This window comes from Centroberyx affinis, unplaced genomic scaffold (genome assembly GCF_046629955.1).
Source record: "Centroberyx affinis isolate AG114_WGS23_722 - 3 ecotype Tasmania unplaced genomic scaffold, CSIRO-AGI_Caff_v1 ptg001804l_1, whole genome shotgun sequence".
Classification (NCBI taxonomy): Eukaryota; Metazoa; Chordata; class Actinopteri; order Beryciformes; family Berycidae; genus Centroberyx; species Centroberyx affinis.
This window is the reverse complement of record NW_027280194.1, coordinates 3773-10000: the sequence shown is the minus strand read 5'-3', so window position 1 is coordinate 10000 and position 6228 is coordinate 3773. Positions and strand designations below refer to the sequence as shown.

At 47.4% G+C, this 6228-nt stretch overlaps 1 long non-coding RNA gene across 1 annotated transcript; it reads left to right on the top strand.

Annotated features, from left to right (window-relative positions):
* The first annotated feature begins 4378 nt into the window (after positions 1-4378).
* On the top strand, positions 4379-5119 carry LOC139652498 (uncharacterized). Its single transcript, XR_011695747.1, has 3 exons — positions 4379-4507; positions 4711-4925; positions 5045-5119. It is a non-coding gene; the product is annotated as an uncharacterized lncRNA (long non-coding RNA).
* Positions 5120-6228: the final 1109 nt, after the last annotated feature.

The following is a 6228-nucleotide window of genomic DNA, read 5'->3' as shown; positions in this document are numbered from 1 at the left end:
ATAATTAAATATATATAATAATAATATATATTAGTATGATAATATATGGAGTAATATTTAGTGATGAGCACGGCTAGGTGTGCTGTCATGCTGATTTGATCACGTTCTAAATGTCTAGTTGACCAATCAGATTGCTTGGTGGGAACTACCTGTTGTATAATTAGACGTTATTAACTACCCCCCCCTCCCCCCCCTCCAGGTCTCAGGACCCTCTTCTCGGAGCTCAGCCTGTCCTCCAGAGACCAGCAGGTGGCGCTGTCTGAGCTCTTCAGCAGAGTTTCCTTCCTGCAGAACTTCCTGCTGCTGGAGGCTCAGAGTCTGAGCTCCTGGATCTACAACGCTGCTGCACTCTGCGCCTCCTACCTGCTCACCTCCACCCAGCGCACCTCCAGGGCCAGGTAACTCCTCCCTCCTCACCTCACCTCCACCCAGCGCACCTCCAGGGCCAGGTAACTCCTCCCTCCTCACCTCACCTCCACCCAGCGCACCTCCAGGGCCAGGTAACTCCTCCCTCCTCACCTCACCTCCACCCAGCGCACCTCCAGGGCCAGGTAACTCCTCCCTCCTCACCTCACCTCCACCCAGCGCACCTCCAGGGCCGGGTAACTCCTCCCTCCACACCTCACCTCCACCCAGCGCACCTCCAGGGCCGGGTAACTCCTCCCTCCTCACCTCACCTCCACCCAGCGCACCTCCAGGGCCGGGTAACTCCTCCCTCCTCACCTCACCTCCACCCAGCGCACCTCCAGGGCCGGGTAACTCCTCCCTCCTCACCTCACCTCCACCCAGCGCACCTCCAGGGCCAGGTAACTCCTCCCTCCTCACCTCACCTCCACCCAGCGCACCTCCAGGGCCAGGTAACTCCTCCCTCCACACCTCACCTCCACCCAGCGCACCTCCAGGGCCAGGTAACTCCTCCCTCCTCACCTCACCTCCACCCAGCGCACCTCCAGGGCCAGGTAACTCCTCCCTCCACACCTCACCTCCACCCAGCGCACCTCCAGGGCCAGGTAACTCCTCCCTCCTCACCTCACCTCCACCCAGCGCACCTCCAGGGCCAGGTAACTCCTCCCTCCTCACCTCACCTCCACCCAGCGCACCTCCAGGGCCAGGTAACTCCTCCCTCCTCACCTCACCTCCACCCAGCGCACCTCCAGGGCCAGGTAACTCCTCCCTCCACACCTCACCTCCACCCAGCGCACCTCCAGGGCCAGGTAACTCCTCCCTCCTCACCTCACCTCCACCCAGCGCACCTCCAGGGCCAGGTGGAGGTGAAAGAGGGGGTAATCACCAATGTGTGTGTGTGTGTGTGTGTGTATGTGTGTGTGTGTGTGTGTGTGTGTGTGCAGGTTGGTGCTGTTCAGCCTGGTGTGTGTGAATGTTTACCTGGAGAGGATGATCTATCAGTCTGTGGTGAACTCTGAGCGCCCAGAACACACACACATGGTCAGTTCACTCTTATTATTATCATTAGAATCATTTATTAGTTTTACTACTATTTATTACTTTTTATTATTATTAGTACTGCTACTGCTCCTTACTGCCTGTCTGCCTGTCTGCCTGTCTGCCTGTCTGCCTGTCTGCCTGTCTGTCTGTCTGTCTGTCTGTCTGTCTGTCTGTCTGTCTGTCTGCCTGTCTGTCTGCCTGCCTGTCTGCCTGTCTGCCTGCCTGTCTGTCTGTCTGTCTGTCTGTCTGTCTGTCTGTCTGTCTGTCTGTCTGTCTGTCTGTCTGTCTGTCTGTCTGTCTGTCTGTCTGCCTGTCTGTCTGCCTGTCTGTCTGCAGGAGCTGGTGAGTGTGTATGTGTGTGTGTTGCGGCGGGTCATGCTGTGCACCGCGGTGTGTGTTGTGGTGTGTGTGTGTGTCCGGTACAGAGACCCGGTGCAGCAGAGTCTGGAGGTTCTGCTGCAGCTCAGAGAGACACAGCGCCACCTGCAGGCCGTCCTGCAGAGCGCAGGTGAGACTCACCTGGAGAAACACTCACTGAGCTTTCCTTCAGTTCACTGGGAACTGGCAAGTCAGACAGATTCAGAACCAGGAGCCGGATCCACCGATGTGTTCTTAAGATAGATCTGAAGAAATGACATAAGAGGAAAATTTAGGAAGTTCTTAAGAAGGCTCTTAAGTGCAATTCCTCAATATTTTCTTAGTAAAAGTCTCATTTCTTATTAATTTCTTTAATCTTCCAACTTAAGAACTTCTCAAAAAAGGCCTGAATTAATTCTGGTTAATAAACTTTAGGCTTACTGCCATTGAGGCTAGGAGGCAAGGCTAGGAGGCTAGGAGATAAGGCTAGGAGGCTTGGAGACAAGGCTAGGAGGCTAGGAGACAAGGCTAGGAGGCTAGGAGATAAGGCTAGGAGGCTTGGAGACAAGGCTAGGAGGCTAGGAGACAAGGCTAGGAGGCTAGGAGACAAGGCTAGGAGGCTAGGAGACAAGGCTAGAAGGCTAGGAGATAAGGCTAGGAGGCTAGGAGGCAAGGCTAGGAGGCTAGGAGACAAGGCTAGGAGGCTAGGAGACAAGGCTAGGAGGCAACCCAAAGTGCTTCCATCTACAAAACAATTGGGGAAAAACCTATTTAGAGCAACTAGAGCAAAGATTTAAACATTGGTTGCTGTTGGTAACTGTAAAATTTGCAGCTTATTTCCAACAGACATGAGACAGAGGCCTACCTGGCCCTACACCAAATAAAGCTTTACAATAAATGTTCATCTTAATGTTAGGTGTAGGGGAACCTATGAAGACTTTGAACTATAACCTACTTGTCTAAAATGTGTTTAAATATATGATATTAGAGGCTTACCTTTTCACTGTAGGAGTTTTAAGACAGGTGAAGGGCCGTCTTAAAGTTAAGAAAAAAATCAACAACAAATTTGACAACTTTCATTTCAAGAATACCATTTATTCCTAAGTTTTTTCTTAGGAAGAAACATAAGAAGAAAGTTAAGAAAATATATAAGAACTGTTTTTGAGAATAGCATTTTTTCCTATTTTTTTCCTGAAGACTAAAGTTAAGAAAAAAATGGCACTTGAGAAGATTTTTTTTCTTAAGAAGGTTTTGTGAATCCGGACCCTGGTTAGTGACAGTGAGGCTGAACTACACACTGATCTGTCTGTCTGTCTGTCTGTCTGTCTGCCTGTCTGTCTGCCTGTCTGTCTGTCTGTCTGTCTGTCTGTCTCTCCTCCAGAGGGGTTGGGGGAGCGGAGGAGGAGTGCAGGATGCTCTGTGAGGACGGAGGAGAAACAGATGAAGGTGAAGATGAGGACTGTAATGGATTCTTACTGATCAGTTTTAAAGTTGCTCTGTGTTTCATTTTAACATCATGACATCATCATCAGATTAATATTCCTCCTCTGTCTCCTGACAAACAGCTGATTGTTCTCCTCCATCTCACTCCAGTAGTATTGTTAGTGCTAGTGTTTCTCCACATTAAGACTACATTTCCCATCAGCCCCGTTGACTATTGTCAATGCTTGATCAGTCCCACACCTGTAAATCTAACACACCCATTACCAGTGTTATCAGTTGTAGCTGTGTTCTTACATCAGACCAATGTCAGCCTGGCATGTTTTTACCCTTCTATGGTTTTTAATCTTAAAAGGTAGCAAACTCACAAGAGTGGTCTGGTGTTAATTTGCACTTTAATATTGAAAGTGATACAGCACTAAGTGGCATACTGGACGTGGTGAACTGACCAGAGACAAAATAAACCAGCAGACAATGAATTTCCTGTAAACAAGTGAACCACTTTAATTGCTTTTGGTTTAAAAAATCTGAAAAACAACCATCAACTACAATTAAACTCAAATAACTTAGATAAGCAGTACCTCCTTCAGTAAAGTTTCCTTCTTAAAAAAATAAATAAATAAAAAATGCAAATGTAAAAACCAGACTTTTTTCCTGCATGGAGGCAGAGGAGGACTGGAGGAGGACTGGAGGAGGACTGGAACCTGCCTGGATCAAAAGTGACATCATGCAGCCTGACAGGCAGCAGGAATCAATTAAATCAGCAGTTCGCCATCCAGCCCGTTAACATGATATTGTGTTTTTGTATGATTACCGTTGACATGATATAATATATAATATATAATATATAATATATAATATATAATATATAATATATAATATATAATATATCACAACAGTCCTGGGCCTCAGCAGGCGTCAGGTCTCTCATGTCGGGCTGAAGGTCACTGAGGGGGAAATGAAGCACAGAGCAGCTTTAATAATTGTATAATAAGAGGTTTCATCCTAATTCAACCAATGAAAACCTTTTAATCATGATAAGGTTGTCATGGCAACCTGTTGACCAATAAGTGAGGCTGAATCAAATGTCAACAGTGAATGAATATCAGGTCAGACTGTCTTCTTCTGCTCTTCTAGAGAACAGAGAGAGGAGGAGGAGGAGGAGGAGAGGAAGAGGAGGAGGAAGAAGAAGAAGACAGCACTGTAATCTGGCCCTCCATGATCGCCACAGACAGCTCAGTCCTGTCTCACCACTCACACAGCGGTCAGTACCTGTCTCACCTCTCAGCATTCAGTCAGTACCTGTCTCACCTCTGTCAGTCAGTCAGTACCTGTCTCACCTCTCGCCTCTTAGTCAGTCATTATTCAGCCTGTTTTTAGGGGTTTAGCTGTGTGTGTGTGTGTGTGTGTATATGTGTGTGTGTGTGTGTGTGTGTGTGTATATATGTGTGTGTGTGTGTGTTGCAGGTGTTCTCAGCAGTACTGTCATCACCTCAGCAGCTGAACACAGCCTGCGCCACGCTACCCATAATGCCACGGTGCGGAGTCCCAGTACCCAGAATGCCGCTGTGAGTCCAGGCAGACGGCCTCGCCCCCCCTCCTCTGCCCGCCGCCCCCCCTCCTCCCCCTCCCCCTCCCCCTCCTCCCCCCTGGTCTACAGCATCCTGGTGGAGGACAAACAGGTAGGTAGTGTGTGTGTGTGTGTGTGTGTGTTTGTCGCTGACCTCTGACCTCTGACCTCTGCTCTTTATCCTTTTCTTCCTATATGGACGACATCATCCTCCTCATCCTCACTCTTCAGCGTCGTTACAGCCTGAGGAACAGAAGATCCTGATGGACAGAGTCTCTCTCTCTCTCTCTCTCTCTCTCTCTCTCTCTCTCTCTCTCTCTCTCTCTCTCTCTCTCTCTCTCTCTCTCTCTCTCTCTCTCTCCTAACATTTTATACATTTTTTTCAAGCAGAATCTTTTTAAATTGAAATAAAGCACCTTCTGGTTTCATGCGGCCTCTCTGTGTTTTGGGCTGATGGAGCTTTAGAATACAAAACCTTATACCATGGTCTGGGTGAATACTGGATTCTGATTGGCTGCAGGGTGTCCATTAATTCCTGATAATGGACACCTACTAAGTAGTTCCAGTGAAACTGTCTGTTCACCGTTCTAAATTAATTCGCTGGCTACGTAGCATCAGCCTGTATCTAACATGAGTAACCATAGCAACAGGGACGCAGTCAAAGCCTCCGTTCATTTGTTCGTGAAAATCTTGATATTGATTTGGGGACGATGACATGGCTGATAGCTAGCTAGTCTTGTTGTTAAACATACTGTCAAATTATATTTACTGTTTGTTATTGACTCTGAATGTTGCAGCATAACGTTAGCATAGCGTTAGCTTTCTGGCTCCTAGCTGAGCCAAAGGGTTCTATGAGCTGAGCGGACTAGAAATATCTCCTGCTGCCAAGTCCTATCTAAGGTTCGTCCTATTTACTGGAGCAGTGAACAACGTTTCCGTTGCATAAGAACCTTATGGGACGGTAATGATTGTTCCAGGTATTAGTCAAACCCTCAGGTGTTACCAGGGAAACTGAGTTATGGCTTGTGAAAAACTTTAGATTTTGATTACAAAACGCATGAAAATATAAATTAATGGTCTTAATTTTTTTTTCTTTGGCAAGTGACCATGGTGTAAGAGAGATAATGCCATGGACTCCCCGTCGTCCATTAATTCCTGATAATGGACTCCTCGTCGGGTATTATCCCGTACTTAAAGGATCAGTCTGGTGTTTTTAATGCATTTCTTACTGTCAACAAATCCTGTGAAAATAACAAAATCAACAATGAATTTGTTTTGCCAACAAGTCTGGTCCATGTAGCTCTGCAGCATATTTCATCATCACCATGCACCGGGCCGGACCACTTTTCCCTCAAACAACTTAATAAGCCGGCTGGAAACACGTTTTCCATCTCAGGAAAGTAGTTCCGTAGCAC